The sequence below is a fragment of the Erpetoichthys calabaricus genome, chromosome 3 (genome assembly GCF_900747795.2).
Source record: "Erpetoichthys calabaricus chromosome 3, fErpCal1.3, whole genome shotgun sequence".
NCBI classification, from domain to species: Eukaryota; Metazoa; Chordata; class Cladistia; order Polypteriformes; family Polypteridae; genus Erpetoichthys; species Erpetoichthys calabaricus.
In genome coordinates this window covers 21,712,074-21,728,385 of record NC_041396.2, presented here as the reverse complement: position 1 = coordinate 21,728,385, position 16,312 = coordinate 21,712,074, and the positions used below count along the sequence as shown (strand labels likewise).

The 16,312-nt window shown below is 40.5% G+C and overlaps 1 long non-coding RNA gene across 1 annotated transcript in view; it reads right to left on the bottom strand.

Moving 5' to 3' along the window:
* Positions 1 to 16,312, bottom strand: part of LOC127527034 (uncharacterized) — a 335,886-nt gene that overhangs the window by 277,474 nt on the left and 42,100 nt on the right. The window lies entirely within an intron of this gene.

Here is a 16,312-nt window from a genome sequence, read left to right as displayed (position 1 = left end):
AGAGGAAGATATGTTTGCATTCTTTTAATTGTGAGACGGAACTGTGATCTCTGTCTTGTCATGGAGCACAGTTTAAACTTTTGAAAAAGAGACAAATGTTTGTTTGCAGTGTTTGAATAACGTTCCTGTCTCTCTACAACCTCCTGTGTTTCTGCGCAAATCTGTGACCCAAGCATGACAATATAAAAATAACCATATAAACATATGGTTTCTACTTCGCAGATTTTCTTATTTCGCGGATGGCTCTGGAACGCAACCCCCGCGATGGAGGAGGGATTACTGTATATACTCTTGAGACTTATTTGCACAATTGAATTGCATAATTTAATTGGATTTTTCATTAAAACAGATTTCATGGTAAATAGACATGAACACGTTTGATTGAGTAAATCATAAAATTGGAAGTAGTGTTTCATGTTTTGTGAGATTATTGTACAGCAACTCCCAGCACACTTGCATGTGATAAAGACAGGCAATTATCGCTCAGGAGTAGCATCACGTGAAATATGAAGAAGACAAACCTGTGCCTCTGTTTTAATTTTATCAAAACATTACAGGAATAGTAGGCAGTAGACAACATAATAATGCTGTTTCCCCCTTCTTCTTCTTTCGGCTGCTCCCATTAGGGGTTGCCACAGCGGATCATCTTGTTCCATCTCATCCTGTCCTACTCATCTTGTTCTGTTACATCCATCACCTTCATGTCCTCTCTGACCACATCCATAATCTTTCTCTTAGGCCTTCCTCTATTCCTCTTCCCTGGCAGCTCTATCCTTAGCATCCTTCTCCCAATATACCCAGCATCTCTCCTCTGCACATGACCAAACCAACGCAATCTCGCCTCTCTGACTTTGTCTCCCAACCATCCAACTTGAGCTGACCCTCTAATGTACTGAAAACAAAGTTTCATTAAAGGGCTTGGCTCCAATTAGTTAAAAAAAAGAGTCCAAGCTGAATAATTACCTATAGGAGAAGGCAAATTTAAAAAGGTCATAAGGTTATCCTAGCGTTTCTCAACTTTTAAGTATTTGCGACCCGAGTTTTCATAAAAGTTTCAATCGTGCCCCTGTAACGTTTTTTTGAAACCCTAATAAAATGTATTCCTATTTTTTTTAATTAATGATATATCATAGATGCATATTTTATTATACCTACTTAACTTTTATCAACATTTATCTAACTCTACATTTATTTTTCTAGTATCAGAATGTAGCTTAAGTTAACTTGTTTTGGTTTCAATAGATTTATTTTCATATTTTTGATTCTTGTTTTCTTTTTTTCACATCTTCGCGCCGGGTTAGCCAATGCCAAACCATGACAAAACAAATGCAAAGTCTGAACAAGAGAATCCGTTATCTCATGTGCACAGCACTTAGAGTGCCAAGATGAAACCTGAAGTCGATAAAATATGTAACATCAAAATCAAATCCTGAAACTCTTTATAGTTACTTATTTTTAAGACAATTCACTTGCAATTTATTTAGTCTTCCCAATAATAGAAATTTTAGATTCTGGAACATGTGACCCTGCCCCCGGCCAACAATTTATGTGCATCCATATCTAGAAAAAGTGGGATTCATCTTGCCTTGCTCTTGGCTTTTCCAGGTACAATACTACAATACCTGTCTTTATGAAAAAGAAATATATTGCAATATACCCCAAAAGTATGTGGACATACTTTCAATATAATGTAACATATACTGTATGTAGTTCAAATATATGTTCTTAAGGTTTTTTCTGAAATATTATGAAAAAACAAAAAAAAATTATTTATGCCTTATCTTGTTACTTGGATAAAGCTAAACACAGTCTTCTCTATATTAGCACATTTACATACACTTCAGTTATTCACAGAAATCTGATTTCTAAAATGCCAGGTAAACTCTAATTCCCAATACAGCTAAATCAAGTCAAGTTAATTTTATTCAATATAAATCACATTTAAAACAAAAGATGTCAACCAAAGTGCTGTACAGCTTCCATAAATACACAAACACATATATCAGGGGTGTCAAACTCCATTCCTGGAGGGCTGCAGTGGCTGCAGGGTTTCATTCTACACCCTTTTCTTAATTAGTGACCTGTTTTGCTGCTAATTAACTTCTTTTGCCTTAGTAATAATTAACTTGACTCTGGCTCCTTAGTTGTTTGTTTTTCTTTAATTAGCAATCAAACAAAACTAAAACACAAAACAAACCACCACAAGACCAGCTCACCTGTGCTCATTTCACTATATCTGAAAATAAAGAAAGGTGAAGGTCTCAGTAAGGTTGACCTCTTAGGTCATCAAAATAGCGGTGTTCTTAGAAAAAACAGAAAATGAACAGTTTTGGAAATGTCTGCTGTGGTAGAATGAGAGCAGCATCAAGTCATGGAATTAAACAACATGTTTAATTAACAGCAAGAATTGGCTTCTTCTTAAGGAACTGGTTGGAGTGAAATTGATTGGAGTTTGGAGCCCCAATTTAAGTGGTCATCTGTTGGCTCGTTTCACATCTCATTTATATTTGGCTGTCATTTAATGAACAAATGAATCAATCCAGAGGACTGAATCCTTAAAAGGGCGGCACGGTGGCGCAGTGGGTAGCACTGCTGCCTCGCAGTTGGGAGACCTGGGGACCTGGGTTCGCTTCCCGGGTCCTCCCTGCGTGGAGTTTGCATGTTCTCCCCGTGTCTGCGTGGGTTTCCTCCGGGCGCTCCGGTTTCCTCCCACAGTCCAAAGACATGCAGGTTAGGTGGACTGGCGATTCTAAATTGGCCCTAGTGTGTGCTTGGTGTGTGGGTGTGTTTGTGTGTGTCCTGCGGTGGGTTGGCACCCTGCCCGGGATTGGTTCCTGCCTTGTGCCCTGTGTTGGCTGGGATTGGCTCCAGCAGACCCCCGTGACCCTGTGTTCGGATTCAGCAGGTTGGAAAATGGATGGATGGATGGATGAATCCTTAAAAACAGGGCTATTAAAATGAAGGGAAGAGAAGTTAATTAGCAGTGAAAACTGGTCCCTGATTAAGAAAAAGGGTGAGAATGAAAACCTGCGGCCACTGTGGACATTCAGGCCTGGTGTTCGACACCCCTGACACATATGTATACAGTAAATTAATACACCAAATAGATACTCACATACTAGTTTAAAAAGCTAGGACAAAAAGATAGGCTTTTAGGTGGGATTTAAAGTGACCAAAGTTGATGCTGACCTAATCTAAAAAGTTAGACTATTCCAAAGCTTAGGGGCAGCTACTGCAAACAGCATGGTCCCCTCTAAGATTAATTGTAGAACTCGGTACGACCAATAATTTCTGGTCAGAGCTCCTCAGTGATCATGAAGAAGAGAAGGGTCCAAGGGCTCAGTAAGAATAAAGGGGACTAAACCATTTAAGGACTTTAGAATAAACAGTAAAATTTTAAACTCAATCCTGTATTAAAACAGGAAGCTAGTGAAGAGAAGCGAAGACTCGCGTGATGTAATTCTGTTTTCATGTGCCTTTAGAAGCATTCTGGATGAGCTGACGACGAGCAAAGAACGACTGATTAACTCCAGTGTATAACGAGTTGTAATTGTCAAGCTGAAAAGTGACAAACGCATGAATTAGTGTTTCAAAATCAATGTACAGAAAGAAAGGGCTTGATCTTAGCTAACACCCTGAGCTGATAGAAACAGGATTTAACAATGAAGTTAATTGATTTATCAAATGTGAGGGCATTATTAAAAATCACACCATTCCCAGACATTTTTCATTCCCTTATTCCCGGGTTTGAAACTGCTGTAATTCCGGGGAAAACTGGAATGGCCAAGTTCACATATATAACGTGTAAAAGTGTAAAAATCGATCAAGAAATAACAGAGTTATAGTTGAAAATAATTAACTGGCACGTTTTTTTGGCCCACGGTGTAGTGTGTTGCTCATTAATTCATTGAACAACAGACCAGCAGCAGTCAGTCTCCCGGCTCCCACTAAGACTGAGCACAGCGGACTGGGAGGTGTCTGCACTCTGCAGCTCACAAATGCCGAGACGGGGCAGAATTCTTTGACGTCTGTGCTGTTGACAGCTTTGAACAGCAACTTGAAATTGCAATGCGTCAGACTGTTGCATCCGCATTATCTGGGGCTGCAGAATGATGACAAGAAACTGGATGCATCAGTAAAAGCTGAAATGCCGGTGTTTCAGAGCAACGGCAAGCGCTGGCATTGTTTAAAACAAGTGTATCAGTATCTGATGACTGTGCCGCCTACTTCAGTGGAGCCAGAGCGTGCTTTCTTAGCGGCTGGTGTACTCTGCACGAAGGTGCGCTCTCGCCTGGACGACCGCACGCTGGACACATTGTGCTTTCTATGCTCTTATTACCGCAACTAACTAGATACATGTCCTTATATGACAGCATGAACTGCTTGTAGTTAAGGTTAGTCTTTTATTGGTGTCAACATATTGCAGTAGTTTTATTAAAAATAAGTGTTGGTCGTTCTAAAACCGTTCACATGTGAGATGCCCGTGCACTGAGTCATCCCACGGGAGCCCGGGATTCCCGGGAATGACATGCATGGATTCGCGAATTCCCGGGAATGGATAAACCTGTTCAGGAATGGATTCCCTATTTACAGCAGGGTGTCAAAAGGCCAAGATTAATTGCAGGAGCACAAGTAAAATCAAAAGATCCAAAACACACACTATCTCTTTTTTTGTTATTCAAACTAAAAAAATTTAGTGACATCCAGATTTAAATGTCTTCCAGACATTCCAATAAAGATTTAAGAGAATTGCAATACAGAAATCGGGTTATTGGCCTCTGAGAAACCATATTATCAGAGGTAGATTTCTCAGCAAATAATCGGATTATGTGGCCATGTAAACCCTTCATCGGGTTACCGTTAAGGATTTTGTAGCCTGTGTATCTCCATTGCACTCTTTTGTTTCGCACAAGCCTTCAGCAACCACAAGAATGTTCAGGTGATTGCATTATTCCTTCTTTTGGCTGAAATAATCTGCCCCATTATTTCAGAAATCGCTAAATTTGTGGTGATGCGCTGAACGTACAGTGCTACGCTCAGCAACACAATTTCAAGAGCACTAGGGTATCATGTTAAAGTTAACGTGTGTTACATAGTCCAACTAGTTTTTAAAGTAATTAATAACCTAATGCTTATATTTTTTAAATAAAAATACCAGAGTTTTTATCATTTTAGCCCCACTGGGTGTAAGGCAAGAAGCTCATGTACCAGGCCAAGTGTGTAGCCTGGTAACAGAAACATATAAATAAAGCATCAATTTTACTAAACATATTAATAAAACACAAGAAAGTTATCAGAAGCATCATGTTTACTTTCTGATTCACAGTAGCTGAAGATGACATTTAACTTTCTTTTTGTGCAGAATACTGACGTCAGAATGTTTTGCCAACGGAGACCTCCAAAAGATTACTTGCCCATGGAAATGTGGATTATTGAGAAGTCACGTTTCTGCCTTAATCAGGTTATTCACCTCAGCCTGATTACGTGTGTGCATGTAAATGCATTGAATGATACCTTTTTTAAAACTCCCTTTAACTCATTAAATGTTGATCAAGTAGATACCTCAGCCTGCATATCCATCCATCCATCCATTATATCCCTAACTACAGGGTCACAGGGTTTTTCTGGAGCCAATCCCAGCCAACACTGGGCGCAAGGCAAGGAACAAACCCCGGGCAGGGTGCCAGCCCATTGCAGGGCGCACACACACACACACACACACACACCCACCAAGCACACACCATGGATTTAGGATCACCAGTGCACCTAACCTGCATGTCTTGGACTGTGGGAGGAAACCGGATCACCCGGAGGAAACCCACGCAGACACGGGGAGAACATGCAAACTCCACCTAGGGAGGACCTGGGAAGCGAACACAGGCCTCCTTACTGCGAGGGAGCAACGCTACCACTGCACTACTCATATTTCATTTTTGTAAGGGCTGCAAACAGTGATAAAAACAAGAAAATAATTCATTTTTTTCTTAACACTGTCTAAAAAATAAAGATGACTATATAAACAAATTGGTAGCAATTTTCAGATGCTGGCCATTTTTCAGTATACATTGGGTGTATTCATCTCTTGTAAACTCCAGAGGTTAAATGTAATACTTGCAAATTAATTCCTAAGCTGCTCACAGCTTTCTAGTTTGAAATTTCAAAACTTCGGACGTGAGCGTCAGTAGGCTTTGCTCCCTAGAAACCAAGTTACCTGAACTATTCTCTAACATTTCTGTAATTATTTACCACTCTGATGTTGATCTTTCTGATCATAAAATAGGTCATTATGATAGCAATTGACGAGAAGATTTCATAATTAATTGCAGAATTATGGTATTTGTGGTTCCTCTAGTGTGCCTCTTTCTCTTGCACGATTTGGCTCAAAGACTAATCGGCACATCGTCATCTCATAACAGACATAAGTTTTGAGTTTGGTATTTTTCTGTCTAGTCTTTTTAGCTCTACACTGTCCTCAAGAAACGGTGATACACAGACACACACGCACACACACAGATAAACACACACCCATCACTGAGATATCAATGTTTTCGGTATCAGGGGACCCTAAAACGTTGAGCTCCATCAAAAACCGGAAATCGAAATTTTGGACAAATCTAAACCTTTCACTCCTCCCCCATAGATGATAGGTGATGGTCGGGGAGGACACAAAGCAAAAAATTAGTAGTCGTCTTCTAAGTTTATTGCTGTCTACAGATTTGCTAAAACATTAGATTTATTTTTTAAAATTAACAGGATGCTGTATATTTTATCATTGTTCTTTTGGATTGGAGTAGATGTTAGTCATGAACTGATTTTCCCATCTAAAATAGGTTTGTCTGGCTCAAATTAGAAGGTATAAGATTCACAAATTGCATATTCTTAAAATGAAAACAACAGTAACTTAAATTTAAGATCAAAAGAAAATAATAAAGTAAAGCCAGTGCTATTAGCAATAACTACATGGAACTGCATTCAATGCTGAAGGGTAAAATTAAATGAAATAAAGATATTGTTCTCCTCTCACTTGTAATATATAACTTTATTCATATTATTTTAGTAATGTAACTCACCATTTTTGCTTTTGGAATTTTGGAGACAATCATTTGCTGCAAAAGAAAGAAACAAAACATTATGCTAAGACCGTTATTTATTTATTTATTTAATTTTAGTTTTAAGAAACAAAACCTAATAGCAAATCAAAATACAAATAAATTTAAAAAATAGCAAGTACAATTAAAAGTTCCAAAGACAATCCTTGAAACACAACACCTTACTTGGAGGGCTAAAATACTGTGTATGACAAGAGAGCTCTGTCTTAAAAGGACCTTTATATTGGATAAAACAGCAAATAAAATAAAAAAGCTCCACTAGTTCAGGACAGCACAGGCCTGAAATGCCTACAATTACATTATTGAGCTCTTATCAGATCCTCATATAAAGATATTTTTTATAACTTTTAATAATGTACAACATGCGTTCCTACTTAGTTATAGAGCAGGGATCTCCAACTCCGGTCCAGGTTTTCATTCTAACTCTTTTCTTAATTAGATGACCAGTTTTTGCTGCTAATTAACTCTTTTGTCTTAATTTTAATTGACTATTTAAGACTCAGACTCCTTAATTATTTCTTTTTTTCTCAATTAGCAGTCGAACAATACTAATCTATATATAAAATTCTTTTTGCGTTTGAAATGGAAATTACGTATGACCACAGAACATATTATAATACAGGAACTAATCACTTCGTTTGTGGACGCCATTTTTATATCGTCTTTAAGAATTGTTATTATTTGTGTGAGAGTTATTTTACTGATATTGAAAAGAAGTAAACACAAACATGCCGATCTATCCCATACAAGTACAACCCGCTTCGTCCTCTCCCAGCCCTCCTCTCTGGACTACAGCGCTGAGCGCGTTCTGACAGAGAAGTTTTATTTCTTCGTCCACGTGACTATCACGGAAACTGCCACATTGTAACTTTTTTTTAGTTGGCAGTACTTGATAGTAGAAGAGATGAGGAAAACAGCTTTGCGTCTTTCTACTTTTTAACTCCGGCGAGCTGTAAACAATGTGCGTGAGAACAAAGTGGACGCTGGGAGGCGCGGAATGTCGGGCTGCTCTGCGGGGTCGAGAGCTTCGCAGTTTCGGGCAGCGTCCTCTCTTCACGCACTGTTTGTGACACTTCAAGTGCCCCGTCAGCTCCTGGGAGAGTGGAAATCTTTGTGAATGAGTGTAATCGGTGCCATCGAAGCAGGACTCTGTTTGTAAATTACTCTGCACTACTACTTACTGTCTTTTAAGGTGAGTTCAGGTCACTAAAACCCCGCAACATTCAAGGTTCCTTTAGTGATGAATTATTTTAAGAAGTAAATTACAGGCACGTAGTGCAAGGTTGTCAGGCAGAAATTTAGACAATCACATAGAAAATGTAATTTCTATACCACAGCGGTCATGTAGCGCCTTTCACAAGGGGTCTACTACCGAGAGATAATCCAAATACATTTTATCTGCTGTTAGTACTACTTACCTGTTGTGTTATAGCGCCTTTAAAATGTAGTTTACCCCAAACCACTCCAGTAGTGCTCAAAGTATCTTTACTTCTTAAATGTTAATGTTTTACTGTTTAATAACTTACAGACTACATTTTATTTTTTTCCCTTGCACTCAGGGAGCGAAGCCACTGGGTAGTCAACTAGTACTGTATATAAAGCAAGCCAGCACATGACCAGCATCCTGTGTCCATCATACGGCATCTTAAAATAAAGGAAGATGAAGAACTCAGTAATGTTGATAAGCTCAGGTCTCCGAAACATTTTGACGATGTGCTTAGAAAAAGGAAAATTAAACGTTTTGGGAATGTCTGCTGTGACAGAAGGAAAGCACCAACAAGTCATTGAATTAAATAATGTGTTTAATTAACAACAAGAATTGGCTTCTAATTACAAAAGTGATAAGTTTGAGGCCCCAGCTTAGCTGGTCATCTGTCGGCTCACTTCACATCTCATTTCTGTTTGGTTGTCATTTAAGGAAAAAATTAAACAATTCAGTGGACTGAATCTTAAAACAAGCCAATTAAAATGAAAGTCAATTAACAGCAAAAAAATGGTCACTAATTAAGAAAAGGGATAGAATGAAAACCTGTAGCCACAGTAGCACTCCAGGACTGCAGTTTGTGAGGCTCAATATATACAGTATGTGAGCAGCACTGAAGCTCAGTAACAGTCCTGTCTTCTTTTCTCTTTACATCTTGGATTATAAATATAACATCAGGTCATGAAACTTGTAGAAATTCTCAGATGATTCTACACTTATGGGATGTATTGTTAAGAGACATGAGACAGAGAAGAGGAGTCAGGTGGAGAACTTTGTTTCCTGGTGCAAAGGGAATTGTCTGCATCTTAACATCGGCAGAACCAAGGAACTGTTTATTGACTTTCACTACACCAAAGAGCTTCTACGTCCGGTCCCTATTCAAGCAGTGGATGTAGAGGAGGTCCACTCATACAAGTACTTCGAGGTCCATATCAACAAAGGATTAGACTAATCATATATTTTATGTAGTACAAAGGTACTATATAAAAAGGGAAAATCAGACTTTTTTTCATAGGAGACTGGAATCCTTTAATGTGTGAAGGGACATCCTTTACATGTTTTACTGTGATGGCCAGTATGATGCTCTACACTTGTGTTGTTCTGACCCGGTAATATAACTTCATGTGAGGCCTACCATATCAGCGAGTTATTAAAAAAGAATGGCTCAGTTATGGGACTCCCTCTGGACCCACTGGAGGTAGTAGCGAATGAGAGAATAAAAAACACAAAAATGAGTGTCATTATGAACGACACTGCACATCCTATCTCTGAAACACAAATACTGAGTATGTTTACATGCACTTTAAAAACATGTTATTCACAGAAACACGATTTTTAAAATGCCATGTAAACTCTTATTCCAGTTAGAGAAACCAGGGTATTGGTCTCTGAGAAACCTGATTAGTGCCCTGTGACCATCAGGGGATGCCATTGAGCTCCCAAACCCCTGATACAACCACACCAAGACAGTCCCGGGTGCAAATAAACATTTTGTATTTACAAATACCTCTTTTGCGGTCCACTCCACAATCTTCAATTCACTTTATATCTCCTTCTGCTTCTTCTTCTCCAGTTGGGCTTTGCCTACTGCTTCCTGACTCTGACTCATATGGATGAGGTCAAGCGGCTTCTTTTATATTGGATCCGGGAGTACTTCTGATGCCATAGCACTGAATGGCAGAAGCACTTCTGGGTCACGCGTTTTAGCCTCCTGGCTGGGCAAGGATCCATCTTTCATCCCAGACAGGATTCTAGTCCATCAACCATGGCACTTATAGCCCATAAGAACCCCAGTTATTTGGCAATTTAATAATTAAAGATTTTGTTGCCTGCACTTGTCCACTGTGTTCTGTTTGCCTGCTCAGGTGTTAGCTTCACATATGCTTTCAGCAGCCACAGGCATTTCCAGAAGCAAATACTCGGGCAATCACACTATTACTTATCCTAGCTGAAATAGTCAATCTCAGTATTTCAGAAATCACTACGTTTGTGATGATGAGCTGAATGTACAGTGCAAATCTCGGCGGCACAGTCTCGGGAGCAGTGTTGGAAGTAACACATTAAAAGTAATGTGCGGTATTTAGTTTGATTAGTTTTTAAAGTAATGAGTAACCTAAAGCAATACTTATTTTATCAAAAAGGTAAAAATACCTGTGCTATTATTATCAGAGAAGCACTGGGTGTTAGGCAAGAAGCAGATGTACCGGTGTGACTCTCCTTTGCAGGGCTCAAATGCACAGCCAAGCAGACAAGAGTGTCTAACAGAAACATATTGAAAATTTTGTCAGTTTAGCCACTGGGGACGCACAAACCAGTGTGTTTCTTCATGCCGGTCCCAAGCCCGGATAAATGGGGAGGGTTACATCAGGAAGGGCATTCGGTGTAAAATTTTGCCAAATCACAAATCAATATGCAGACAACAATGTTGGGTGATCCGCTGTGGCAACCCCTAACAGGAGCAGCCGAAAGAAGAAGAAGGTTTCATCTGTATATTCATATTTGTTATTGATATGATGAAACATTGTGATCAGGTGACCCAGCTGCCAGTGTTCATACCACAAATCAACGGTGGCTAAGATCAAGGATATAAAAAGGGTATTGATGTTATTTACTTCACAGCACATGAAGGACTAAGCATATTTATAAAACACAAGAAAATAATCACAGGCTTAATGCTTGCTTTTGATTCATGGCAGCTGATGATGACATTTAACTCCGTTTTGTGCCGTTTAGTGCTGACGGAGCATTTTGCCAAAACAGAACTCCAGAAGCACACCTGCAAATATAAATGAAGGTTTTTAAAAACCAGGTTTCTGCCTTAACCAGGCCATCCAGCTTATCCTGTTTTTGTGTGTTGTGGGGAACACAGACAGGCAGACATGATGATTTTAACCACACACGTGTTTATTTACAAAGTAAAGTGCACAAACCCAGTGCCGAAGCACCAATCACCTTTTCAAGTCCTGGCCACAACACTATGCCTTTCTCAGTCTCTTGGTCCGCCTCCACTCCTCTCCAACACGCTTCGTCTTCTTCCTCCCGACTCTCGCTCCTGACTGGAGGGAGGCGGCCCCTTTTATGTGCCCCGGATGGGCTCCAGGTGCATCCTCAGGGCTTCCGTAGCCACACCCCTGTATGGCGGAAGCTCCCATGGTGAAGCTGGAAGTCCACCGGGTGCCCTCAAGTCTCTTCCCCCCAGCACTTCCCGGTGTGGCGGAAGTACTGAGGGCCAACAGTCCCAAGGCATTGGGGCTCCCCCTGGCGGTGACCATGGGCCCCTACAGGGTTGAGCTTCCAAGCTCCGTACCCGTGGTCCCCGAAGCCACCAGGGAGGACGCCCCCTCGTGTCCTGGAGGAGGCACAAGCCCTCCTCCACTCCTCCTGGGCGTCCCGGCCGGGCATGGATGCCCGCCGGGCACCACAGTGTATATGTAAATGCCTTGTGAGAGTATTCTCAGCCAACAAATTATTTATCAGAAGTTTGGCAAGAAACACCACTGGGGTGACTTTATTCTAACAGAATATGCCATTATAATGCCTCACTGGGACTGGGACTGCTTTTTTTTAACTTTATCCAAGTCAGAATTTTTTCTTTCTTTTTAGTTACTCTGTTTGTTTGTTACAATTGTCATGCATGCGCATCCGAGGATCTACGTGCTGGCTCATTTGAGGTAGATGGTAACCCACCAAGATGAGAGGGGGCACTGTTGCTAACTGTGTCTTCTTTCTTCCCTGCAGCTCCCAGAATGCTCCCAACGAGGGAAGTTAGCTCCGCCTCTTCCGGTCCTCCCATTATAAAAATCCCAGCTACCTGCACTGAATTGTCTTTTTCAGACCAGTTCCAGACGAGTGAGAGCTCTATGGAAAAACTCCATTTGTTGCTATGGCTAAAGATAAAGCTGAATTTTTTTTCTGTTTTGTTCCCTGCTGGGTTATGTTATCTATTGCCAGAAGCCGCTTGTTTAAGTTTATAGAAGAAAATCAGGGAATTAAATGGGACAACCCAACTATCTATCTATCTATCTATCTATCTATCTATCTATCTATCTATCTATCTATCTATCTATCTATCTATCTATCTATCTATCTATCTATCTATCTATCTATCTATCTATCATATATACAAACAGATTTGGTTATAAGAGTTTAGGTGTAAGACATAGCAATGTAGCATCACACATGCACATTGCAGGACTTCCTCACAGGCTCAGTCGAGGTATGTAATAACCTGCCGAGGTAAGAGCGGGCACTACCACTAATTCTGCCATCTTCTTCTTTCCGCAGAGTGCTGTGAAACTGCCCAGTGAAGACATTTAGCCCATAAAAACCCAGGAGTCTCAGAAGGAGGTGTCACTCCAGAGCAACCTGAGAGATGGAGCTCTGCTGAGAATGACAGAACCTCATCCTTTCTTTAGTTTTGATTCCCCATTGGAGGGAGATGTGCCTACATGTGCTCGTTTCTGCTGTTTTGTTTTGTTTTCTTGCCTTTGAATGAATAAAAGGGATGACCCAGTTGGTGCCCCAGATTTCTTTCTGCTCTCCAAACTGTCATTCCTGCCACAGTAGGCACTTGATAACATCACTCACAGATTTACATTATTTATTTAATGTAACTTACCATTTTTGTTTTTTGCTGTTCTGAAGAAAATTCTTATCTACAAGAGAAAAAAAAAAAAATATGTGAATATATTCAAATTTCTAGGTGTACCATTTGCTCCAAAGGTACATGAACATTGAAAAGCTAGGAGAATAGCTACAAAAAAAATACCCTTCATAAAACAGGATCCCCTAGTAAGGTAACAAAGAGAAACACCTATTTTCTGTTAAACTACAACAATTCTGCAGTCGAAAGTGAGACTACATAACCAACGAACCAACATCTGTCTGGTCAATGCTTCCTATGTGCATATAACTGTGGCTTCCCCTTAAAAGGAAGTACAAGTGGATAACACTTCAGCACTTGTAGGAAAGCAAACAACTAGAATAAAAGTTGGACTGCAGTTTGTGATTATTGAAGCCTCAAAACATGGTGCTATGATCTTTAACGGAAATAAGTCGAAAGCCAGAAACTGACACTAGCGATGACCAGAGGCATCATTGTAAAGGCCTGGGCTTGGGCTTGAGACAGAACTGGACTAATGGGCCCCTCCTCAGACTTGAAACATAGTTGACATTTAGCAACACCATTATTAGCACAACATTATCAATATGTTTTTTATACAACTGCAAACTTAACATAAATCTTTATAAACAGATATTATGTGATATTTAAATCCAAATGCAAAACCTTATTAGTGTGTACTTTTTTTTTACATTTCAATCCAAATGGAAAAGATATTCAAGTGGCATTTTGTAACACTGAAAACCAAGTGCAACAAAATATGCTTTTAACAGTAAAAACCTTCACCTTAATTCTCTGATCACACAATACTCCGGATACCTTCTTCCAAATGTTACATCCACACTGCACTCTGTGGGTTATCTCTGCATCTAGTTTTCCATCTTGGCCTACCACTGATCCTAGATATTTAAACTTTTCCACTCTTTTCAATAGCTCTTCCTGCATGCTAACTTCTGAATCCTGATCATCACTAAACCTCATACATTCTATCTTCTTTCTATTTATCTTCAACCCATCTATCTTCCAAATCCCTTCTCCTTTCTTCCAACTTTCTCTCCACTTCCTGCTCTCTAGTGTTAAACAACATAATATCATCAGCAAGCAGCCTGCACGGGGAGGACTGGTCTTTTATCCTATGACTCAACACATCCATAAGCAGATCAAAGAGGTAAGGAGTTCAAGAAGATCCCTGGTGTACACCTACTCTAAATCTTTGTTGACTACAGCTCCGCCTTTAACACAGTTATCCCCCATAAACTCACCTGTAAACTGTCTGCACTTGGCCTGCACCCCACCCTCTGTGACTGGCTCCTAGACTTTCTGACTGGCAGGCCCCAGTCTCTCAGGATTGGTAATAGGATTTCAGCCACCATTATCACAAACACAGGGATGCGTCCTCAGCCCCAAAGTTCGCAGATGACACCGCAGTGATAGGACACATCACTGGTGGGGATGAGGCAGCCAACAGGAGGGAGGTGGACAGTCTGGTGTCATGGTGTGAGGACAACAACCTCACCCTCAACACAGACAAGACGAAGGAGATGATAGTGGACATGAAGAAGGAGAGGAGACCTCACTGGCCACTGTTCATCCGAGGGCTTGAAGTGGAGAGGGTGAGCAGCATTAAATACCTGGGCATCTACTTCAGTGAGGACCTCACTTGGACACTTATCACCACACAGCTGGTCAAGAGGGCTCAACACTCGGCTGTACTTTCTGAGGAGGCTGAGGAAGTTTGGTATGTCGACTAAGATCCTATGCAACTTTTACAGCTGCATTGTTGAGAGCATCTTGACCAGCTGCATCACCATGTGGTACGGAAACACTACTGCTATGGACTGCAAACGCCTGCCGAGAGTGGTAAAGACTGCTGAGAAGATCACCAGGACCCCACTGCCCTCTCTGCAGAGCATCTACAACTGCAGAGTCTGCAGGAGAACTGCCTCGATCCTCAGGAACCCCACCCACCCCAACATGAACTGTTCACACTTCTACCCTCAGGCAGGAGGTATAGAAGTATGAAACGCAGGACTTCCAAGCTAAAGAACTCTTTCTTTCCCAAGGCCATTAGACTCCTAAATAACTGACTGGAGTTTATAACCATGGTGCACCTCATTCTATCTACCTCACACAACTGTACATGACTTGTCCATCACACACCTACCTGCACAATTACACTTTATACTTCTATTCTGTGTTTATACTTTATGCTGCCTCTGTTACTTATTATCTATCTGCTACTTATTATTTATGTTTATCTTTATACGTTGATTTTGTCATTTGGTGTGGACACCAAAGAAAGAATTTCATTGTACAGGGAAACGTGTAATAAACTTTGAACTTGAACTTGAACTTAGAACACTGATTTTAACCCGAGTGTTCACTCCCTCATACATATCTTGGACAGTCTTCACATACTTCTCTGTTCTTCCATTCTCTCTCAAGCACCTCCAGACCTCTTGATGTGGCACTTTATCATAACCCTTCTCCAAATCAATAAACACCACATGCAAACCTTTCTGTTTTTCTCCATGTGCTATCTCAATGCAAAGACTGCATCAGTTGTTCCTCTCCCTGGCATAAAACCAAACTGCATCTCCCCTGTGATGGTTTCTTCCATAATCCTTCTCACTTTAGCCCTTTCCTAAATCTTTATTGTGTATAACATCAGTTGTATCCCTCTATGGTTTCCACAATCCTGAAAATCACCCTTGTCCTTATAAATCAGCACTCCCTCTTCTCTTAAACTCTTCCACACTTCTGCTGGTATTTCATCTTTTCCTGTTGCCTTTCCATTTTTCATTCTTTTCAGTGCCTCCATTACTTCCTTCCTCCTTACTCTTAGTACTAGCCCTTCATTTGGGACTCCATCCCCAAATACTACCCTTGGATTTTCTTCATTCAACAGCTTTTCAAAGTACCATTTCCCAACTCTTCTTGATCCTTATCTTCCTCCCTCCCTGAATCGTACCTTTTCTTCTTTGCCTCCTTCTTAGCCTTTATCACATCCTGCAACTTTATGTTCCATCACCATGTTTTTTTATCCACAGGTGGGCTCCTTCCTGTCGTCTTACCCAAGACCTCTTCACATGCACTTAA